Raw genomic sequence first — 20,660 nt, 5'->3', positions numbered from 1 at the left:
GTTGCGGAAGGAGGTGCTTTCGTCAAATGCGGCCGAAAACTAACATTTTGTGTGTTGGGAGAAGAGCCGAATGCGAATTCTGCCGTGCGCCTACAGTATATGTACGCCAACGGCCATACCATGTTAAATACACCGGTTCTCGTCCGATCACCGAAGTTAAGCCACATCGGGCCCGGTTAGTACTTGGCTGGCTGCCCGCCTGGCAACACCTCGGTGCTCTGCGCTCCGCCGGCCCGTGGTGTTTACGTTCAGCGCGCCGCAGCGTGTGGTGTTCGCGAGGCGACTTGCTTGCTTTGCTGATTTTTCACGGTACGTACTGACAACGATGGAAAGTGAAGATCGGAACAACAATATTCAGTGCGAATTTAGCCGATCTGTCCCTCGTCCGACCGCTTTCGAAATTCATCATTGGATCCTTAATGATTTGAAAATCCCGGCTAGTGACATTTTCGGACTCCAATTGGACACTTTTTTAAATTCCGTCTTTTTGAAGTTAAGTAGTTCGGAACTCTGTGATACGGTTGTTAATGTCAATGATGGTGTGCGGCAATTTAAGCACGATAATCAAACCTTGAGTGACGTTAAAGTGACGAACGCGGGTTATGGCATACGGACTGTCAGGGTCTTCAATCTGCCTTTTGAAGTAAAAAACGACACCATTTCGCGATGTCTCGGCCCTTACGGCACTGTGCTTTCCGTTGTTAAAGAAAAATGGTCTGCCGCGTACCCCATACAATGTGAAAATGGGGTGCGAAGTGTACGAATGATTGTGCGAAAGCATGTGCCATCATTTGTTTACATGGCCGGGCACCGTGCCTTTATTACGTACAGTGGGCAACCGCAAACGTGTTCTTTTTGTAATCGGCCGGATCACTTTCGCCAAAATTGCCCGCGGCGTAAGGGGCCTTTGCAACTGCCGCTGGGCGAACACGGAAGCGAACCCATGAGTTGGGCGGCGGTCGCTTTAGGCGCCCCCCCACAGGCAGCTCGCCGTGTCGACCTTCCAGCAGATATGGCCGCGTCCGTTGCTACTGTTACGGTGCCAATGCTAACCGATAGTGATCCCGTCATGTTAAACGCGGTAGCCCTACCGGAGACAGCCGCGCGTGCAACAACCCCCGTCACGGGACCAGAACCCGCCCCGGTAGTTGCCCCCACAGTGACCATTGACTCAGTCCCGGCACTGGTCACCGACGAGACGCTCGCCCCCACAGCCGGTTCCAGTGTTGTGGCGGTCGATCAGTCTGTCACTTTAGCGGACATAGATAGAACAGTTTTCGTCCTCCCACAACAGGTGTCGGGAGTTTCGAATGTGGTCACGGCTGGCCGTGCACACGTGGACCGTGCCCCCTCTCTCGAAAGACGAGAATCGTCTTCTTCTGTTAGTGCGTCGGTTCGGTCGCGCAGTGACCCCGAACACGATGGGCGTGACAGAAGTAGGAGTTCATCGACCGATTCCCGACGGTCGTCCGCGAGGAGAGAGCGTAGTCCGTCGCCTGTCGGGAGACCGCTATCTCAAGGGAAGCCAAAACGGCAGCGGCGTAAGGGGGGGCAGCGCGATGGCGCGGCAGTTCGGCCCGGCGCGGCCGCTCACGTGACCCGATCAGCTGTAGGCGCGAGAGCGGACGGCAGCGGTGCTGGCGGCGGCCAGGCTGCGGGCTCGGAAGCGCACAGGGCCGAAGTGGTCCGGCATCTGCAAACTGTTATCCATCAATCGGACGCGTTACCTGCCAGTGAATCGGTTCCACAACCTGCCGTGACAGATCCGCCTCAGGTTACGAGTGTGCGCCCTGTCACACAGGACGCTGTAGCAACACAACATAGTAGAGACTTACCCACGATGTCTGTCGCGGGGGCGTCACCACCTGTTACCCGACTGGGGGCGTGGGGTGATGAGCCGCCCGATGATTAATTTACAACTACTTCAAGTGTGGCATTCCGTCTTTTAAGCACGCCGACGACAACCCATGCTGAGTCGTTTTTGTATTTGTATTTTACCGTTTTATCTTGTGAGTGTTTTTATTGTTTTATCTGTGTTTTCCTGGTTTTCTTCTTTTATGGTTGCTGGTAATCAGTTTACGGTACTAACGGTCAACGTTAATAAAATGCGTAGCCATCACAAAGCGATAGCACTGTATAATTTTTTAACTGAAAGCTGTTGTCAGGTAGCTTTTTTACAAGAGGTGACCACTGAAGCATTATCTTTTATCCGCGATTTTCACGAGTTCACTGCGTACGATAATATCATCGCGGATGACAGCACAGGCACTGCTATTTTAGTCCGATCGGACATCGCAGTGCAAAATATCGAATGCTTACCAAATGGGCGGGTCATAGTTTGTGAAATTAATGGTTACGCGTTTGTTAATGTTTACGCGCACTCTGGCAACAAACCTGCGCGGAATAATTTTTATGCTACCGAACTGTGCCAGGTTTTATATCAGAATAGAGATAATTTTATCCTCGGGGGTGATTTTAATGGTGTAATTGACGATCGCGATCAGGAACCACGGCCAAACCGGTGTGAGGAACTGAAGACGTTGGTTACTGGTTTACAGCTGCGAGACACGTGGCGGGTTCTCAACCCCCACCGTACAGCCTTTACGTATTTTTACGCTACCGGACATAGTCGTTTAGACAGGATTTACGTCTCGCCGCAGCTTGCACATACCGTTGTCGCTGCCGATGTGCAGCCGGTGATTTTTTCCGACCATTGTAGTTACATTTGTCAGCTCAATTTAGGTTTGTGCCCACGTTCGTCAGTTAAAAATATGTGGAAATTGAATTGCAGCATTTTAAATGATCCCTCTTTTAAAACGAGTTTTTTAAATATGTGGCACACCCTTGTGCAGAGCCGACCGGTCGGTTCCACCGCTATTTACTGGTGGACCGCGGTGGCCAAACCGGCGGTCAGAAAATTTTTAATTGATTTTAGTCGTGATGCGGCACGGTGGCGCCGGGCCACGGCCGACTTCTACCGCCAGTGTTTGCGCGAGCTCGCGCAGCGCGTTACTGCGCAGCCGGAACTGTTGCCCACCCTGCGCGAATTTAAAGCAAAGTTGCTGCGGGATTTGCGGCAGAAATGTGAGGGGCCAGTGAGGCGGAGCCAGCCCGTGGGCGCCGTGGTCGGCGAGACAGTCTCTGCGTACCACCTCCGTAGGGAGAGGTGCCGCCGTGCAAAACTACGGCTCAACACGTGGACGCTCGCCGCCGGGATCAGAACCACGGACCACCAGGCGATTCAGGCGGAATTATATCAGTATTTCAAATCACTTTTTACCGACACTGCTGTCGATGCCGCCGCAATCAATGATCTTTTAAGTCACGTGCCGCATATTTTAACGCGACGAGATAGACTCAATCTTAATGCGGTTTATACCGCGGATGACGTAGAGGATGCCGTTAAAGGCAGTCAGACAGGGAAATCCCCCGGGAAAGACGGCATCCCAGCGGAGTTTTATCTGACATTTTTTGACTCTTTTAGTGAACTTTTAACGGAAATAGCTAATGACATCCGAAACGGCGCGGAAATCCCAGTGGACTTTGAAGAAGGACGTATCGTCCTCATTCCGAAATCGACTGCGACGCCGAGTTTAGAAACTGTACGCCCTATTACCCTTCTCAACTCGGATTATAAGATAATGGCCAGGTGCGTTGCTAATAGACTTAAGCAAATTATGGGAAAAGTTTTAGATGCATCGCAGTCGTGCGCTGTTCGAGATCGAAATATTTTTGACGCCGTTTTAGCCTACAGGGACTGCATAGGCCACACGAAAAGCAGCAGGCTTCGCAATGCGGGAATTTTATTGGTCGATTTTCAAACTGCGTTCGATCGTGTAAGCCACTTTTATCTTCGCAGATTGATGACTCGCATGGGTTTCGGGACGAAGTTCACGGCCATGATAAGCAATATCTTAAGCAGTGCCACGTCGCGCGTTATCGTGAACGGTATCGCCAGCGACACGATCCATATCAGCCGCTCAGTCCGACAGGGTTGCCCCCTCTCTATGGCGCTGTTCGCGATCGCCTTGGACCCGCTCCTCCGTACCATTGGCCGCACTTGTCGAGGGATTCGCGTGGGAGACGACCGGCTTGTGTGTCGCGCTTATGCCGATGACTTGGGCGTCTTCATCGAACGGGCAGACGACATCGACCGCCTCTATGGCGTTCTGCAGCAATACGAACGGGCGACAGGCGCCGTAGTAAATCCGCGTAAGACGGTTCTCCTCCCGTTGACGGAGCGCATGCGTACTGAATACCGGCATTGGTACTGCGTGAAACGCCAGTCTAAGGTGCTCGGCGTGACACTGTCAGACAACTTACAACAGATGCAAGCTCTCAATTGGCGGTCCACTCTTTATAAAGTGCGCGCCGTGGTTAAAATTCATGCGCCGCGCAACTTGGCACTGTCGGACAAAGTTGCGCTTATTAATACCACCATTCTGGCAAGGGCGTGGTACCTGGCGCAAATCTTGCCGGTCCCGAAGCAAATCGCACGGTCCATACGGCATGCATTTTATTGGTTTTTGTGGAAAGGCGATATTTTTAAGGTCGCTATGGCCACATGTACCCTGAAACCTTCGGAAGGCGGTCTCGGACTTGTCGATTTTAACGCCAAATGTGAGGCACTCTTTTATAAACGGACCAATGTTTTACTTGGCAAAGGTTTGGGCAGCCCTACGGCAGTTCTCTTTCATCAACACCGGCCGCGTTCCGTCACCGCCCCGGTCTACGTCACCGGCATCCCCTTCTCCATCTCCCACGTGCGCCGTTACTACATCACGCACAGCTACGTAAGTCTCCACGACGTGCGAGGCCATGCGGTCGGAGATATTGCGGATGTCATCCGAGGACGACCACCGCCCAATAAGTGGGAGCTACGTCTGCCGCAGCACGATTGGAGCGCCGTGTGGCGGAACATCAGTTCCCGCGTCATACCAGCTGACGTGAGGGCCACGTGGTACAGGGTGGTCAACCGCACTGTTGCCACCAACTGCAAGCTCCACTCCATCAACCTCATCCGGTTCAGCCAGTGCGAGGCCTGCGGAGTACCGGATGACATCGAGCACCGCTTCGAGTGCTCCAGGTTCCGGGACATCTGGTACTGTGCGAGGGACATGATTCGACTCATAAATAGAGTGACAGTCAGGCAGGTTCCTGTGACGGACGCGATAGTGCCACAGTGGAAGCCTTACCCGTCCACAAAGCGGAATGCCACCATCTGGATATATGGACACACAATTCATGCCATCTTTAGTCTCAAAATTACCGATACTGTGACCTTTCTCACCAATTTATGGACTTTCCACGATGAAGAACGCGCCAGTAGGACCTATTCAGCGACGTTCGCTAATTTTTTGCATGTGGCTTTGTCCCATGCATTTCACTCGGTCGTGACCCCTCCTTAAAAGTGACTTATATCAATGTGTATATAATTATACACCCTTTCCTGATTATGTGATATATGGGAACGAACACTGCAAGAGAAATTGTTGGACAAGTTTTTTGTATTTGGGATCACCTTGACCGTCATCTTGATGACGAACTGTGACAGTTTTTTGTTTTTCCGATCTACGGACAGTGTTCACTACCTTATAAGTGTCACGCCGGAAGTTTTGTTTCTGTTTATCTTTGTGTTACAATTTTTTGTCTGAAATTGTCGTTTCGCTACCAGTGTTGTGTGTGACGCCAATGCCCTGCCGTTTTGGTTGTTTGTTCTCTGCATGGTTTTCGTGTTTTGGTGCTACTCTCGAAAACCATCTTTTGTTTTTTATGTTGTTCGTTACCGCCTGTGGAAGTGTGGCGGTTCGTTTCTTTTACTACTTCCGTTTCATTTAGGGCATACGTCTCCTTTATTTCTTTTTTCTTCACCGCCAGTACCGCGGGGAAGCGTGCTTTTTCTGGTGGCTTTATTGTTTCCATTTAGAAGATTTCATGGTTTATGGATTTTTTTTGGCTTCTGCCGCTTTCTCCCGACGGACGTCGATAATTTCACAGCTACCTACAGAGGATACTATTTCTTTTTCATCCGTTCGTCATGGGACATGGAGTAAACAGCACCTATATAGCTCATGAAGCTCGCCAATAGAAAAAAAAAAAAAAGGTGCTGTTGGCTCTATCTCATTTTTTAATTTTTACGTCGCTACACCTGCCAGGCCTCTTTTTCGTACTAACTTAAAAAAAAAAAAAAAAAAAAAGGTGCTGTTGGCTCCCCTTCTTTTTTTCTTCCTTTTTATATCGCTACTCCTGCCAGCCCTCTTTCGATACTACCCTTCTGTTGTGACAAAGACGTTTCCTTAAGCATTTTAAACTACTGTAATGGTGCGAAAACAAAAAAAAATAAAATAAAATAAAAATGAACCAATAAAAATGGTACTTTTGGCTCCCCTGCATTTTTTCCTTTTTAAGCCGCCATCCTGCCAGCAGTCGTTTCATACTACCTTTCTGTTATGACAAAGATGCTTTCTTAAGCATTTTAAAGTAATGCAACGGTACGATAATGCGGTAATTAACTCAGTTTGAGGGAGAATGTGCTAACGAAGTTTGCCGGGAAGTCTTTGAAAACGATAAAACAGTACGAATCTGCCCTGAAATGCGTCAGCGCCTATTGTTGTGCTGCACTGTACAGTTCCAAATTTGATTTGTAATCATAAATTTATTCCTTAGTCGCGTCGTCTAGTCCCGCAGACGTTTGTCGTGCTTGCGCCGTCATATGGACCACGACCCGAGCGGCAGCGAGCGGCAGTCGAGCAAAGTCGGGCCAAGTCGGTACGGGGACAGGGATAGGAAAGGTGCGAATGCACTGCCAACTATGCAAACACCCGGTGTGAGGCGAAGCGAGGCGAGGAAGCTCACATCGCTACCAGTGGCGCCCTCCAGCACGACACTGCCACACCCCGCACAGAGCATACGCCTGGACACCAGGGACGAGATACGCCTTCCGCGAGTGTCGAAGGTTGCACGCGACAAGCGAATGACAGGAGGTGCTACGAGCAGCTGTGCGTCTCACACACGCGACGGCGCGCTCGCCAATTCGGCAATCGTTCTGCTGGGACGTCGGGCGCGCACTCCGCGCCGTCCTCGAGGAACTCGCTGTTGCGGAAGGAGGTGCTTTCGTCAAATGCGGCCGAAAACTAACATTTTGTGTGTTGGGAGAAGAGCCGAATGCGAATTCTGCCGTGCGCCTACAGTATATGTACGCCAACGGCCATACCATGTTAAATACACCGGTTCTCGTCCGATCACCGAAGTTAAGCAACATCGGGCCCGGTTAGTACTTGGATGGGTGACCGCCTGGGACCACCGGGTGCTGTTGGCTCCCCTTCTTTTTTTCTTCCTTTTTATATCGCTACTCCTGCCAGCCCTCTTTCGATACTACCCTTCTGTTGTGACAAAGACGTTTCCTTAAGCATTTTAAACTACTGTAATGGTGCGAAAACAAAAAAAAATAAAATAAAATAAAAATGAACCAATAAAAATGGTACTTTTGGCTCCCCTGCATTTTTTCCTTTTTAAGCCGCCATCCTGCCAGCAGTCGTTTCATACTACCTTTCTGTTATGACAAAGATGCTTTCTTAAGCATTTTAAAGTAATGCAACGGTACGATAATGCGGTAATTAACTCAGTTTGAGGGAGAATGTGCTAACGAAGTTTGCCGGGAAGTCTTTGAAAACGATAAAACAGTACGAATCTGCCCTGAAATGCGTCAGCGCCTATTGTTGTGCTGCACTGTACAGTTCCAAATTTGATTTGTAATCATAAATTTATTCCTTAGTCGCGTCGTCTAGTCCCGCAGACGTTTGTCGTGCTTGCGCCGTCATATGGACCACGACCCGAGCGGCAGCGAGCGGCAGTCGAGCAAAGTCGGGCCAAGTCGGTACGGGGACAGGGATAGGAAAGGTGCGAATGCACTGCCAACTATGCAAACACCCGGTGTGAGGCGAAGCGAGGCGAGGAAGCTCACATCGCTACCAGTGGCGCCCTCCAGCACGACACTGCCACACCCCGCACAGAGCATACGCCTGGACACCAGGGACGAGATACGCCTTCCGCGAGTGTCGAAGGTTGCACGCGACAAGCGAATGACAGGAGGTGCTACGAGCAGCTGTGCGTCTCACACACGCGACGGCGCGCTCGCCAATTCGGCAATCGTTCTGCTGGGACGTCGGGCGCGCACTCCGCGCCGTCCTCGAGGAACTCGCTGTTGCGGAAGGAGGTGCTTTCGTCAAATGCGGCCGAAAACTAACATTTTGTGTGTTGGGAGAAGAGCCGAATGCGAATTCTGCCGTGCGCCTACAGTATATGTACGCCAACGGCCATACCATGTTAAATACACCGGTTCTCGTCCGATCACCGAAGTTAAGCCACATCGGGCCCGGTTAGTACTTGGATGGGTGACCGCCTGGGACCACCGGGTGCTGTTGGCTCCCCTTCTTTTTTTCTTCCTTTTTATATCGCTACTCCTGCCAGCCCTCTTTCGATACTACCCTTCTGTTGTGACAAAGACGTTTCCTTAAGCATTTTAAACTACTGTAATGGTGCGAAAACAAAAAAAAATAAAATAAAATAAAAATGAACCAATAAAAATGGTACTTTTGGCTCCCCTGCATTTTTTCCTTTTTAAGCCGCCATCCTGCCAGCAGTCGTTTCATACTACCTTTCTGTTATGACAAAGATGCTTTCTTAAGCATTTTAAAGTAATGCAACGGTACGATAATGCGGTAATTAACTCAGTTTGAGGGAGAATGTGCTAACGAAGTTTGCCGGGAAGTCTTTGAAAACGATAAAACAGTACGAATCTGCCCTGAAATGCGTCAGCGCCTATTGTTGTGCTGCACTGTACAGTTCCAAATTTGATTTGTAATCATAAATTTATTCCTTAGTCGCGTCGTCTAGTCCCGCAGACGTTTGTCGTGCTTGCGCCGTCATATGGACCACGACCCGAGCGGCAGCGAGCGGCAGTCGAGCAAAGTCGGGCCAAGTCGGTACGGGGACAGGGATAGGAAAGGTGCGAATGCACTGCCAACTATGCAAACACCCGGTGTGAGGCGAAGCGAGGCGAGGAAGCTCACATCGCTACCAGTGGCGCCCTCCAGCACGACACTGCCACACCCCGCACAGAGCATACGCCTGGACACCAGGGACGAGATACGCCTTCCGCGAGTGTCGAAGGTTGCACGCGACAAGCGAATGACAGGAGGTGCTACGAGCAGCTGTGCGTCTCACACACGCGACGGCGCGCTCGCCAATTCGGCAATCGTTCTGCTGGGACGTCGGGCGCGCACTCCGCGCCGTCCTCGAGGAACTCGCTGTTGCGGAAGGAGGTGCTTTCGTCAAATGCGGCCGAAAACTAACATTTTGTGTGTTGGGAGAAGAGCCGAATGCGAATTCTGCCGTGCGCCTACAGTATATGTACGCCAACGGCCATACCATGTTAAATACACCGGTTCTCGTCCGATCACCGAAGTTAAGCCACATCGGGCCCGGTTAGTACTTGGATGGGTGACCGCCTGGGACCACCGGGTGCTGTTGGCTCCCCTTCTTTTTTTCTTCCTTTTTATATCGCTACTCCTGCCAGCCCTCTTTCGATACTACCCTTCTGTTGTGACAAAGACGTTTCCTTAAGCATTTTAAACTACTGTAATGGTGCGAAGACAAAAAAAAATAAAATAAAATAAAAATGAACCAATAAAAATGGTACTTTTGGCTCCCCTGCATTTTTTCCTTTTTAAGCCGCCATCCTGCCAGCAGTCGTTTCATACTACCTTTCTGTTATGACAAAGATGCTTTCTTAAGCATTTTAAAGTAATGCAACGGTACGATAATGCGGTAATTAACTCAGTTTGAGGGAGAATGTGCTAACGAAGTTTGCCGGGAAGTCTTTGAAAACGATAAAACAGTACGAATCTGCCCTGAAATGCGTCAGCGCCTATTGTTGTGCTGCACTGTACAGTTCCAAATTTGATTTGTAATCATAAATTTATTCCTTAGTCGCGTCGTCTAGTCCCGCAGACGTTTGTCGTGCTTGCGCCGTCATATGGACCACGACCCGAGCGGCAGCGAGCGGCAGTCGAGCAAAGTCGGGCCAAGTCGGTACGGGGACAGGGATAGGAAAGGTGCGAATGCACTGCCAACTATGCAAACACCCGGTGTGAGGCGAAGCGAGGCGAGGAAGCTCACATCGCTACCAGTGGCGCCCTCCAGCACGACACTGCCACACCCCGCACAGAGCATACGCCTGGACACCAGGGACGAGATACGCCTTCCGCGAGTGTCGAAGGTTGCACGCGACAAGCGAATGACAGGAGGTGCTACGAGCAGCTGTGCGTCTCACACACGCGACGGCGCGCTCGCCAATTCGGCAATCGTTCTGCTGGGACGTCGGGCGCGCACTCCGCGCCGTCCTCGAGGAACTCGCTGTTGCGGAAGGAGGTGCTTTCGTCAAATGCGGCCGAAAACTAACATTTTGTGTGTTGGGAGAAGAGCCGAATGCGAATTCTGCCGTGCGCCTACAGTATATGTACGCCAACGGCCATACCATGTTAAATACACCGGTTCTCGTCCGATCACCGAAGTTAAGCCACATCGGGCCCGGTTAGTACTTGGATGGGTGACCGCCTGGGACCACCGGGTGCTGTTGGCTCCCCTTCTTTTTTTCTTCCTTTTTATATCGCTACTCCTGCCAGCCCTCTTTCGATACTACCCTTCTGTTGTGACAAAGACGTTTCCTTAAGCATTTTAAACTACTGTAATGGTGCGAAAACAAAAAAAAATAAAATAAAATAAAAATGAACCAATAAAAATGGTACTTTTGGCTCCCCTGCATTTTTTCCTTTTTAAGCCGCCATCCTGCCAGCAGTCGTTTCATACTACCTTTCTGTTATGACAAAGATGCTTTCTTAAGCATTTTAAAGTAATGCAACGGTACGATAATGCGGTAATTAACTCAGTTTGAGGGAGAATGTGCTAACGAAGTTTGCCGGGAAGTCTTTGAAAACGATAAAACAGTACGAATCTGCCCTGAAATGCGTCAGCGCCTATTGTTGTGCTGCACTGTACAGTTCCAAATTTGATTTGTAATCATAAATTTATTCCTTAGTCGCGTCGTCTAGTCCCGCAGACGTTTGTCGTGCTTGCGCCGTCATATGGACCACGACCCGAGCGGCAGCGAGCGGCAGTCGAGCAAAGTCGGGCCAAGTCGGTACGGGGACAGGGATAGGAAAGGTGCGAATGCACTGCCAACTATGCAAACACCCGGTGTGAGGCGAAGCGAGGCGAGGAAGCTCACATCGCTACCAGTGGCGCCCTCCAGCACGACACTGCCACACCCCGCACAGAGCATACGCCTGGACACCAGGGACGAGATACGCCTTCCGCGAGTGTCGAAGGTTGCACGCGACAAGCGAATGACAGGAGGTGCTACGAGCAGCTGTGCGTCTCACACACGCGACGGCGCGCTCGCCAATTCGGCAATCGTTCTGCTGGGACGTCGGGCGCGCACTCCGCGCCGTCCTCGAGGAACTCGCTGTTGCGGAAGGAGGTGCTTTCGTCAAATGCGGCCGAAAACTAACATTTTGTGTGTTGGGAGAAGAGCCGAATGCGAATTCTGCCGTGCGCCTACAGTATATGTACGCCAACGGCCATACCATGTTAAATACACCGGTTCTCGTCCGATCACCGAAGTTAAGCCACATCGGGCCCGGTTAGTACTTGGATGGGTGACCGCCTGGGACCACCGGGTGCTGTTGGCTCCCCTTCTTTTTTTCTTCCTTTTTATATCGCTACTCCTGCCAGCCCTCTTTCGATACTACCCTTCTGTTGTGACAAAGACGTTTCCTTAAGCATTTTAAACTACTGTAATGGTGCGAAAACAAAAAAAAATAAAATAAAATAAAAATGAACCAATAAAAATGGTACTTTTGGCTCCCCTGCATTTTTTCCTTTTTAAGCCGCCATCCTGCCAGCAGTCGTTTCATACTACCTTTCTGTTATGACAAAGATGCTTTCTTAAGCATTTTAAAGTAATGCAACGGTACGATAATGCGGTAATTAACTCAGTTTGAGGGAGAATGTGCTAACGAAGTTTGCCGGGAAGTCTTTGAAAACGATAAAACAGTACGAATCTGCCCTGAAATGCGTCAGCGCCTATTGTTGTGCTGCACTGTACAGTTCCAAATTTGATTTGTAATCATAAATTTATTCCTTAGTCGCGTCGTCTAGTCCCGCAGACGTTTGTCGTGCTTGCGCCGTCATATGGACCACGACCCGAGCGGCAGCGAGCGGCAGTCGAGCAAAGTCGGGCCAAGTCGGTACGGGGACAGGGATAGGAAAGGTGCGAATGCACTGCCAACTATGCAAACACCCGGTGTGAGGCGAAGCGAGGCGAGGAAGCTCACATCGCTACCAGTGGCGCCCTCCAGCACGACACTGCCACACCCCGCACAGAGCATACGCCTGGACACCAGGGACGAGATACGCCTTCCGCGAGTGTCGAAGGTTGCACGCGACAAGCGAATGACAGGAGGTGCTACGAGCAGCTGTGCGTCTCACACACGCGACGGCGCGCTCGCCAATTCGGCAATCGTTCTGCTGGGACGTCGGGCGCGCACTCCGCGCCGTCCTCGAGGAACTCGCTGTTGCGGAAGGAGGTGCTTTCGTCAAATGCGGCCGAAAACTAACATTTTGTGTGTTGGGAGAAGAGCCGAATGCGAATTCTGCCGTGCGCCTACAGTATATGTACGCCAACGGCCATACCATGTTAAATACACCGGTTCTCGTCCGATCACCGAAGTTAAGCCACATCGGGCCCGGTTAGTACTTGGATGGGTGACCGCCTGGGACCACCGGGTGCTGTTGGCTCCCCTTCTTTTTTTCTTCCTTTTTATATCGCTACTCCTGCCAGCCCTCTTTCGATACTACCCTTCTGTTGTGACAAAGACGTTTCCTTAAGCATTTTAAACTACTGTAATGGTGCGAAAACAAAAAAAAATAAAATAAAATAAAAATGAACCAATAAAAATGGTACTTTTGGCTCCCCTGCATTTTTTCCTTTTTAAGCCGCCATCCTGCCAGCAGTCGTTTCATACTACCTTTCTGTTATGACAAAGATGCTTTCTTAAGCATTTTAAAGTAATGCAACGGTACGATAATGCGGTAATTAACTCAGTTTGAGGGAGAATGTGCTAACGAAGTTTGCCGGGAAGTCTTTGAAAACGATAAAACAGTACGAATCTGCCCTGAAATGCGTCAGCGCCTATTGTTGTGCTGCACTGTACAGTTCCAAATTTGATTTGTAATCATAAATTTATTCCTTAGTCGCGTCGTCTAGTCCCGCAGACGTTTGTCGTGCTTGCGCCGTCATATGGACCACGACCCGAGCGGCAGCGAGCGGCAGTCGAGCAAAGTCGGGCCAAGTCGGTACGGGGACAGGGATAGGAAAGGTGCGAATGCACTGCCAACTATGCAAACACCCGGTGTGAGGCGAAGCGAGGCGAGGAAGCTCACATCGCTACCAGTGGCGCCCTCCAGCACGACACTGCCACACCCCGCACAGAGCATACGCCTGGACACCAGGGACGAGATACGCCTTCCGCGAGTGTCGAAGGTTGCACGCGACAAGCGAATGACAGGAGGTGCTACGAGCAGCTGTGCGTCTCACACACGCGACGGCGCGCTCGCCAATTCGGCAATCGTTCTGCTGGGACGTCGGGCGCGCACTCCGCGCCGTCCTCGAGGAACTCGCTGTTGCGGAAGGAGGTGCTTTCGTCAAATGCGGCCGAAAACTAACATTTTGTGTGTTGGGAGAAGAGCCGAATGCGAATTCTGCCGTGCGCCTACAGTATATGTACGCCAACGGCCATACCATGTTAAATACACCGGTTCTCGTCCGATCACCGAAGTTAAGCCACATCGGGCCCGGTTAGTACTTGGATGGGTGACCGCCTGGGACCACCGGGTGCTGTTGGCTCCCCTTCTTTTTTTCTTCCTTTTTATATCGCTACTCCTGCCAGCCCTCTTTCGATACTACCCTTCTGTTGTGACAAAGACGTTTCCTTAAGCATTTTAAACTACTGTAATGGTGCGAAAACAAAAAAAAAATAAAATAAAATAAAAATGAACCAATAAAAATGGTACTTTTGGCTCCCCTGCATTTTTTCCTTTTTAAGCCGCCATCCTGCCAGCAGTCGTTTCATACTACCTTTCTGTTATGACAAAGATGCTTTCTTAAGCATTTTAAAGTAATGCAACGGTACGATAATGCGGTAATTAACTCAGTTTGAGGGAGAATGTGCTAACGAAGTTTGCCGGGAAGTCTTTGAAAACGATAAAACAGTACGAATCTGCCCTGAAATGCGTCAGCGCCTATTGTTGTGCTGCACTGTACAGTTCCAAATTTGATTTGTAATCATAAATTTATTCCTTAGTCGCGTCGTCTAGTCCCGCAGACGTTTGTCGTGCTTGCGCCGTCATATGGACCACGACCCGAGCGGCAGCGAGCGGCAGTCGAGCAAAGTCGGGCCAAGTCGGTACGGGGACAGGGATAGGAAAGGTGCGAATGCACTGCCAACTATGCAAACACCCGGTGTGAGGCGAAGCGAGGCGAGGAAGCTCACATCGCTACCAGTGGCGCCCTCCAGCACGACACTGCCACACCCCGCACAGAGCATACGCCTGGACACCAGGGACGAGATACGCCTTCCGCGAGTGTCGAAGGTTGCACGCGACAAGCGAATGACAGGAGGTGCTACGAGCAGCTGTGCGTCTCACACACGCGACGGCGCGCTCGCCAATTCGGCAATCGTTCTGCTGGGACGTCGGGCGCGCACTCCGCGCCGTCCTCGAGGAACTCGCTGTTGCGGAAGGAGGTGCTTTCGTCAAATGCGGCCGAAAACTAACATTTTGTGTGTTGGGAGAAGAGCCGAATGCGAATTCTGCCGTGCGCCTACAGTATATGTACGCCAACGGCCATACCATGTTAAATACACCGGTTCTCGTCCGATCACCGAAGTTAAGCCACATCGGGCCCGGTTAGTACTTGGATGGGTGACCGCCTGGGACCACCGGGTGCTGTTGGCTCCCCTTCTTTTTTTCTTCCTTTTTATATCGCTACTCCTGCCAGCCCTCTTTCGATACTACCCTTCTGTTGTGACAAAGACGTTTCCTTAAGCATTTTAAACTACTGTAATGGTGCGAAAACAAAAAAAAATAAAATAAAATAAAAATGAACCAATAAAAATGGTACTTTTGGCTCCCCTGCATTTTTTCCTTTTTAAGCCGCCATCCTGCCAGCAGTCGTTTCATACTACCTTTCTGTTATGACAAAGATGCTTTCTTAAGCATTTTAAAGTAATGCAACGGTACGATAATGCGGTAATTAACTCAGTTTGAGGGAGAATGTGCTAACGAAGTTTGCCGGGAAGTCTTTGAAAACGATAAAACAGTACGAATCTGCCCTGAAATGCGTCAGCGCCTATTGTTGTGCTGCACTGTACAGTTCCAAATTTGATTTGTAATCATAAATTTATTCCTTAGTCGCGTCGTCTAGTCCCGCAGACGTTTGTCGTGCTTGCGCCGTCATATGGACCACGACCCGAGCGGCAGCGAGCGGCAGTCGAGCAAAGTCGGGCCAAGTCGGTACGGGGACAGGGATAGGAAAGGTGCGAATGCACTGCCAACTATGCAAACACCCGGTGTGAGGCGAAGCGAGGCGAGGAAGCTCACATCGCTACCAGTGGCGCCCTCCAGCACGACACTGCCACACCCCGCACAGAGCATACGCCTGGACACCAGGGACGAGATACGCCTTCCGCGAGTGTCGAAGGTTGCACGCGACAAGCGAATGACAGGAGGTGCTACGAGCAGCTGTGCGTCTCACACACGCGACGGCGCGCTCGCCAATTCGGCAATCGTTCTGCTGGGACGTCGGGCGCGCACTCCGCGCCGTCCTCGAGGAACTCGCTGTTGCGGAAGGAGGTGCTTTCGTCAAATGCGGCCGAAAACTAACATTTTGTGTGTTGGGAGAAGAGCCGAATGCGAATTCTGCCGTGCGCCTACAGTATATGTACGCCAACGGCCATACCATGTTAAATACACCGGTTCTCGTCCGATCACCGAAGTTAAGCCACATCGGGCCCGGTTAGTACTTGGATGGGTGACCGCCTGGGACCACCGGGTGCTGTTGGCTCCCCTTCTTTTTTTCTTCCTTTTTATATCGCTACTCCTGCCAGCCCTCTTTCGATACTACCCTTCTGTTGTGACAAAGACGTTTCCTTAAGCATTTTAAACTACTGTAATGGTGCGAAAACAAAAAAAAATAAAATAAAATAAAAATGAACCAATAAAAATGGTACTTTTGGCTCCCCTGCATTTTTTCCTTTTTAAGCCGCCATCCTGCCAGCAGTCGTTTCATACTACCTTTCTGTTATGACAAAGATGCTTTCTTAAGCATTTTAAAGTAATGCAACGGTACGATAATGCGGTAATTAACTCAGTTTGAGGGAGAATGTGCTAACGAAGTTTGCCGGGAAGTCTTTGAAAACGATAAAACAGTACGAATCTGCCCTGAAATGCGTCAGCGCCTATTGTTGTGCTGCACTGTACAGTTCCAAATTTGATTTGTAATCATAAATTTATTCCTTAGTCGCGTCGTCTAGTCCCGCAGACGTTTGTCGTGCTTGCGCCGTCATATGGACCACGACCCGAGCGGCAGCGAGCGGCAGTCGAGCAAAGTCGGGCCAAGTCGGTACGGGGACAGGGATAGGAAAGGTGCGAATGCACTGCCAACTATGCAAACACCCGGTGTGAGGCGAAGCGAGGCGAGGAAGCTCACATCGCTACCAGTGGCGCCCTCCAGCACGACACTGCCACACCCCGCACAGAGCATACGCCTGGACACCAGGGACGAGATACGCCTTCCGCGAGTGTCGAAGGTTGCACGCGACAAGCGAATGACAGGAGGTGCTACGAGCAGCTGTGCGTTTCACACACGCGACGGCGCGCTCGCCAATTCGGCAATCGTTCTGCTGGGACGTCGGGCGCGCACTCCGCGCCGTCCTCGAGGAACTCGCTGTTGCGGAAGGAGGTGCTTTCGTCAAATGCGGCCGAAAACTAACATTTTGTGTGTTGGGAGAAGAGCCGAATGCGAATTCTGCCGTGCGCCTACAGTATATGTACGCCAACGGCCATACCATGTTAAATACACCGGTTCTCGTCCGATCACCGAAGTTAAGCCACATCGGGCCCGGTTAGTACTTGGATGGGTGACCGCCTGGGACCACCGGGTGCTGTTGGCTCCCCTTCTTTTTTTCTTCCTTTTTATATCGCTACTCCTGCCAGCCCTCTTTCGATACTACCCTTCTGTTGTGACAAAGACGTTTCCTTAAGCATTTTAAACTACTGTAATGGTGCGAAAACAAAAAAAAATAAAATAAAATAAAAATGAACCAATAAAAATGGTACTTTTGGCTCCCCTGCATTTTTTCCTTTTTAAGCCGCCATCCTGCCAGCAGTCGTTTCATACTACCTTTCTGTTATGACAAAGATGCTTTCTTAAGCATTTTAAAGTAATGCAACGGTACGATAATGCGGTAATTAACTCAGTTTGAGGGAGAATGTGCTAACGAAGTTTGCCGGGAAGTCTTTGAAAACGATAAAACAGTACGAATCTGCCCTGAAATGCGTCAGCGCCTATTGTTGTGCTGCACTGTACAGTTCCAAATTTGATTTGTAATCATAAATTTATTCCTTAGTCGCGTCGTCTAGTCCCGCAGACGTTTGTCGTGCTTGCGCCGTCATATGGACCACGACCCGAGCGGCAGCGAGCGGCAGTCGAGCAAAGTCGGGCCAAGTCGGTACGGGGACAGGGATAGGAAAGGTGCGAATGCACTGCCAACTATGCAAACACCCGGTGTGAGGCGAAGCGAGGCGAGGAAGCTCACATCGCTACCAGTGGCGCCCTCCAGCACGACACTGCCACACCCCGCACAGAGCATACGCCTGGACACCAGGGACGAGATACGCCTTCCGCGAGTGTCGAAGGTTGCACGCGACAAGCGAATGACAGGAGGTGCTACGAGCAGCTGTGCGTTTCACACACGCGACGGCGCGCTCGCCAATTCGGCAATCGTTCTGCTGGGACGTCGGGCGCGCACTCCGCGCCGTCCTCGAGGAACTCGCTGTTGCGGAAGGAGGTGCTTTCGTCAAATGCGGCCGAAAACTAACATTTTGTGTGTTGGGAGAAGAGCCGAATGCGAATTCTGCCGTGCGCCTACAGTATATGTACGCCAACGGCCATACCATGTTAAATACACCGGTTCTCGTCCGATCACCGAAGTTAAGCAACATCGGGCCCGGTTAGTACTTGGATGGGTGACCGCCTGGGACCACCGGGTGCTGTTGGCTCCCCTTCTTTTTTTCTTCCTTTTTATATCGCTACTCCTGCCAGCCCTCTTTCGATACTACCCTTCTGTTGTGACAAAGACGTTTCCTTAAGCATTTTAAACTACTGTAATGGTGCGAAAACAAAAAAAAATAAAATAAAATAAAAATGAACCAATAAAAATGGTACTTTTGGCTCCCCTGCATTTTTTCCTTTTTAAGCCGCCATCCTGCCAGCAGTCGTTTCATACTACCTTTCTGTTATGACAAAGATGCTTTCTTAAGCATTTTAAAGTAATGCAACGGTACGATAATGCGGTAATTAACTCAGTTTGAGGGAGAATGTGCTAACGAAGTTTGCCGGGAAGTCTTTGAAAACGATAAAACAGTACGAATCTGCCCTGAAATGCGTCAGCGCCTATTGTTGTGCTGCACTGTACAGTTCCAAATTTGATTTGTAATCATAAATTTATTCCTTAGTCGCGTCGTCTAGTCCCGCAGACGTTTGTCGTGCTTGCGCCGTCATATGGACCACGACCCGAGCGGCAGCGAGCGGCAGTCGAGCAAAGTCGGGCCAAGTCGGTACGGGGACAGGGATAGGAAAGGTGCGAATGCACTGCCAACTATGCAAACACCCGGTGTGAGGCGAAGCGAGGCGAGGAAGCTCACATCGCTACCAGTGGCGCCCTCCAGCACGACACTGCCACACCCCGCACAGAGCATACGCCTGGACACCAGGGACGAGATACGCCTTCCGCGAGTGTCGAAGGTTGCACGCGACAAGCGAATGACAGGAGGTGCTACGAGCAGCTGTGCGTCTCACACACGCGACGGCGCGCTCGCCAATTCGGCAATCGTTCTGCTGGGACGTCGGGCGCGCACTCCGCGCCGTCCTCGAGGAACTCGCTGTTGCGGAAGGAGGTGCTTTCGTCAAATGCGGCCGAAAACTAACATTTTGTGTGTTGGGAGAAGAGCCGAATGCGAATTCTGCCGTGCGCCTACAGTATATGTACGCCAACGGCCATACCATGTTAAATACACCGGTTCTCGTCCGATCACCGAAGTTAAGCCACATCGGGCCCGGTTAGTACTTGGATGGGTGACCGCCTGGGACCACCGGGTGCTGTTGGCTCCCCTTCTTTTTTTCTTCCTTTTTATATCGCTACTCCTGCCAGCCCTCTTTCGATACTACCCTTCTGTTGTGACAAAGACGTTTCCTTAAGCATTTTAAACTACTGTAATGGTGCGAAAACAAAAAAAAATAAAATAAAATAAAAATGAACCAATAAAAATGGTACTTTTGGCTCCCCTGCATTTTTTCCTTTTTAAGCCGCCATCCTGCCAGCAGTCGTTTCATACTACCTTTCTGTTATGACAAAGATGCTTTCTTAAGCATTTTAAAGTAATGCAACGGTACGATAATGCGGTAATTAACTCAGTTTGAGGGAGAATGTGCTAACGAAGTTTGCCGGGAAGTCTTTGAAAACGATAAAACAGTACGAATCTGCCCTGAAATGCGTCAGCGCCTATTGTTGTGCTGCACTGTACAGTTCCAAATTTGATTTGTAATCATAAATTTATTCCTTAGTCGCGTCGTCTAGTCCCGCAGACGTTTGTCGTGCTTGCGCCGTCATATGGACCACGACCCGAGCGGCAGCGAGCGGCAGTCGAGCAAAGTCGGGCCAAGTCGGTACGGGGACAGGGATAGGAAAGGTGCGAATGCACTGCCAACTATGCAAACACCCGGTGTGAGGCGAAGCGAGGCGAGGAAGCTCACATCGCTACCAGTGGCGCCCTCCAGCACGACACTGCCACACCCCGCACAGAGCATACGCCTGGACACCAGGGACGAGATACGCCTTCCGCGAGTGTCGAAGGTTGCACGCGACAAGCGAATGACAGGAGGTGCTACGAGCAGCTGTGCGTCTCACACACGCGACGGCGCGCTCGCCAATTCGGCAATCGTTCTGCTGGGACGTCGGGCGCGCACTCCGCGCCGTCCTCGAGGAACTCGCTGTTGCGGAAGGAGGTGCTTTCGTCAAATGCGGCCGAAAACTAACATTTTGTGTGTTGGGAGAAGAGCCGAATGCGAATTCTGCCGTGCGCCTACAGTATATGTACGCCAACGGCCATACCATGTTAAATACACCGGTTCTCGTCCGATCACCGAAGTTAAGCCACATCGGGCCCGGTTAGTACTTGGATGGGTGACCGCCTGGGACCACCGGGTGCTGTTGGCTCCCCTTCTTTTTTTCTTCCTTTTTATATCGCTACTCCTGCCAGCC

At 50.8% G+C, this 20,660-nt stretch overlaps 13 non-coding genes and 1 pseudogene across 13 annotated transcripts; all 14 read left to right on the top strand.

The window, feature by feature from the left end:
• The first annotated feature begins 105 nt into the window (after positions 1-105).
• Positions 106-225, top strand: LOC126210981 (5S ribosomal RNA; annotated as a pseudogene).
• A 6,974-nt stretch (positions 226-7,199) lies between these two features.
• Positions 7,200-7,318, top strand: LOC126210921 (5S ribosomal RNA). The gene has a single exon (XR_007540852.1). It is a non-coding gene; the product is annotated as a 5S ribosomal RNA (ribosomal RNA).
• Positions 7,319-8,307: 989 nt separating this feature from the next.
• Positions 8,308-8,426, top strand: LOC126210673 (5S ribosomal RNA). Its single transcript, XR_007540722.1, has one exon. It is a non-coding gene; the product is annotated as a 5S ribosomal RNA (ribosomal RNA).
• Positions 8,427-9,415: 989 nt separating this feature from the next.
• On the top strand, positions 9,416-9,534 carry LOC126210672 (5S ribosomal RNA). The gene has a single exon (XR_007540721.1). It is a non-coding gene; the product is annotated as a 5S ribosomal RNA (ribosomal RNA).
• Positions 9,535-10,523: 989 nt separating this feature from the next.
• Positions 10,524-10,642, top strand: LOC126210671 (5S ribosomal RNA). Its single transcript, XR_007540720.1, has one exon. It is a non-coding gene; the product is annotated as a 5S ribosomal RNA (ribosomal RNA).
• A 989-nt stretch (positions 10,643-11,631) lies between these two features.
• On the top strand, positions 11,632-11,750 carry LOC126210670 (5S ribosomal RNA). The gene has a single exon (XR_007540719.1). It is a non-coding gene; the product is annotated as a 5S ribosomal RNA (ribosomal RNA).
• A 989-nt stretch (positions 11,751-12,739) lies between these two features.
• Positions 12,740-12,858, top strand: LOC126211083 (5S ribosomal RNA). Its single transcript, XR_007540891.1, has one exon. It is a non-coding gene; the product is annotated as a 5S ribosomal RNA (ribosomal RNA).
• Positions 12,859-13,847: 989 nt separating this feature from the next.
• Positions 13,848-13,966, top strand: LOC126211082 (5S ribosomal RNA). The gene has a single exon (XR_007540890.1). It is a non-coding gene; the product is annotated as a 5S ribosomal RNA (ribosomal RNA).
• A 990-nt stretch (positions 13,967-14,956) lies between these two features.
• LOC126211081 (5S ribosomal RNA) lies at positions 14,957-15,075 on the top strand. The gene has a single exon (XR_007540889.1). It is a non-coding gene; the product is annotated as a 5S ribosomal RNA (ribosomal RNA).
• Positions 15,076-16,064: 989 nt separating this feature from the next.
• On the top strand, positions 16,065-16,183 carry LOC126211080 (5S ribosomal RNA). The gene has a single exon (XR_007540888.1). It is a non-coding gene; the product is annotated as a 5S ribosomal RNA (ribosomal RNA).
• Positions 16,184-17,172: 989 nt separating this feature from the next.
• Positions 17,173-17,291, top strand: LOC126211076 (5S ribosomal RNA). The gene has a single exon (XR_007540887.1). It is a non-coding gene; the product is annotated as a 5S ribosomal RNA (ribosomal RNA).
• A 989-nt stretch (positions 17,292-18,280) lies between these two features.
• Positions 18,281-18,399, top strand: LOC126210669 (5S ribosomal RNA). The gene has a single exon (XR_007540718.1). It is a non-coding gene; the product is annotated as a 5S ribosomal RNA (ribosomal RNA).
• Positions 18,400-19,388: 989 nt separating this feature from the next.
• On the top strand, positions 19,389-19,507 carry LOC126211074 (5S ribosomal RNA). Its single transcript, XR_007540885.1, has one exon. It is a non-coding gene; the product is annotated as a 5S ribosomal RNA (ribosomal RNA).
• A 989-nt stretch (positions 19,508-20,496) lies between these two features.
• LOC126211073 (5S ribosomal RNA) lies at positions 20,497-20,615 on the top strand. Its single transcript, XR_007540884.1, has one exon. It is a non-coding gene; the product is annotated as a 5S ribosomal RNA (ribosomal RNA).
• Positions 20,616-20,660: the final 45 nt, after the last annotated feature.

This window comes from Schistocerca nitens, chromosome 10, assembly GCF_023898315.1.
Source record: "Schistocerca nitens isolate TAMUIC-IGC-003100 chromosome 10, iqSchNite1.1, whole genome shotgun sequence".
NCBI lineage: Eukaryota > Metazoa > Arthropoda > Insecta > Orthoptera > Acrididae > Schistocerca > Schistocerca nitens.
This window is presented reverse-complemented; position numbering and strand designations above follow the sequence as displayed.